Here is a 2551-nt window from a genome sequence, read left to right on the forward strand (position 1 = left end):
AAGTCACTTAACCCTGTTTGCCTCAGTTTCCTCATTTGTAAAATAAGCTGAAGAAGCAAACAGCAAATCATTACAATATCCTGGCTGGGAAAATCCCAAATGGGTTCCTGAAGAGTCAGACATGTCTGAAATGATAGAACAACAAAACCAAGGATGGATCCAGTTTTCTTATTCTCTTCTGATTGGTTTATCTAAGCAGGTTTCTTCTAATCTACAATGGCAATTACTCAAGTGGATTCTTTTAAATGTTTCCACTCCAAAAAAATTTTTGCAATTTAGTAGGAAGTGCCAAATCATTTATTATTTAACTGAGGCTTTTGTCATTTATCTGGAGGAGCTTTTAGCATATCAGAACAATGAGGGTGGGGATTAACCTAGTACAAAAGAGTAAATGAGATATAATTAATCACATAAGGGAGGGGGCATTAACTGGAAAACTAAATCTATGTATAATTATCTAGTTTGGCTCTGGGGAAGAATTGAAAAAACACAACTCTCAACTTTCATTACAGATATTGAGTACAATGGCAGCTAGGTAGCAAAGTGAATAGATTGCCTGACCCAGAGCCAGGAAGACTCATTTTCCCTGAGTCCAAATCTGGTCTCAGCTTTGTGATTACCAGCTTTGTGATTCTGAGCAAGTCACTTCACCCTGTTTGCCTAAGTTTCCTCAACAACAACAATTTTTGTAGACTATTGTGTAGAGTTTATTGTACTTTAAAATGTAAAAATCCATCTTAGCTCACAGGCCAGGACTGTACAAAAATGGGTGGTAGCCCAGTGGTGCTCTGGGCTGTAGTTTGTCAATACCTGGTATACACTATCAGATGTGATCAATATATTGGTTGATTTTGGTGGAGTCTTAAAAATCTTTGTTACAAAGGGAGTCCCATAGCAGCAATATCAGATCTCAGAAAAACTCAAAGTCTGACCAGCCACCTCATTGGTTCAAGCTCAGATTTCCTCCCAGTCCAAACAGGCATTAGTTGATTTTGGCTAAAGTAAAGTCTTCCTAAGGGAAGATTATTTCCCCACTGTTATTGGAGTCGATGCAGGAGGCAGTATTTTAACAACAGGTTTGGCTGATGAACTTGCCTTTGTTGGTGCATGGAATACAAAGGAAAGAGAAAAATAATGGATTTTTGATATGGTAGCCTTTTCCTTAAAATGTCAAAGATTACAGTGTGACTATAAATTCAAAGCTGACTGTTATCACAGCAGACCCACATCAGCAGGAGGGAGAAAGTAGTTTTAATTTGTTACAACTAATGTAAACATTTTAAAATTCATCATTCCCAACATTGATGTCATCTGCAAGCTGCTTATTGTTTCCAATTCGGTGGATGTTTTGACACACATAGCTTGGAAGCTAAATGGCTTTTCCCCAACCTATGTTATTGGAAATAGTTGCAATATAGATTCTTCCTCTTTCTGTTATTTAATGGAAAGAGTAGAGTCTGCTCATCAAGCTGTAGTGGGTATGCCTTTGAGGAAAAAAGAGACTCCAGTGTGCTTAGGAGGAGTGGTATAAATATTTCTGTTGCTTCTCTATAGAATCTCCATCTTCAGATTCCTCAAGACTCAGATTCATAAAAAGGTGGTTAAAGTACTTATGATATGATCAAGATAAAGGCCATTGCTTCCTGGGCTGTTGGCTTATCTGTGATGGAATTAGACAAGAGTATAATGAAGAATCTCATAAGGGTGCATCAAATTTCTTATTTTTAATATGGAAATTTTCTTATTTTACTTTTTCAATTAACAAAAAATTTATTTTCTCTACCTTCCTCTTCCTCCCTCCCCCACTCCTGCCTCCATGTGAAAAAACAAGACCTTTGTAATAGATATCCATAGTCAAGAAAAACAAATTCCCACATTGGCCATGTCAAAAGATCTTTCTCATTCTGCATCTTAAGCTCAACTCCTCTCCATCAGAAGATGAATAACATGCTTCAATATCAGTCTTCTGGAATCCTGCTTGGCCACTGCATTTATCAGAATTCTTAAGTCTTTCAAAGTTGTTCATTTTAGCTATGTTGTCATCCTCCTGGTTCTGCTCACCCACTCCGAATCAGTTCTTACAAGTCTTCCCAGTTTTCTCTGAAATTATCTCTTTCCTCATTCCTTACAGCACAATTGTACTTCCATTCTATCTATAACTATAGGGAATATCCAATTTCCACCACGATTATTGGCCTATAAAGGATGATACCTTTCCCAGTGTCCCATATGGCCAGCATTTCAGATTTTCTGAAGGTAAACCTAACACCTGGGGAGGAGGACCCTTTAAAGAAGGAAGCAAGTACACTTTAGGGACTCAAGGAGCTGCAATTTTCAAGCATTTTTAACATTCTTCCCCCTTTACAATCTAGACAATTTAACAATAACTAAAGTTTTATGTATGATAAATTTTTCAAGTAGGTCAAATTCTTCTGATTAATTATAGTGAAGATCAACTATAAAACAGAAATATAAAACTTGTGATCACACTCTATTGTCTCCTAAAGTTAGAAATGGGAAATTGGTTCCTTCCATTTATTAGACTCTATTG

The sequence above is a fragment of the Petaurus breviceps genome, unplaced genomic scaffold (assembly GCF_028583685.1).
Source record: "Petaurus breviceps papuanus isolate PSGF00001 unplaced genomic scaffold, PetGlider_PUasm1.0 181, whole genome shotgun sequence".
NCBI lineage: Eukaryota > Metazoa > Chordata > Mammalia > Diprotodontia > Petauridae > Petaurus > Petaurus breviceps.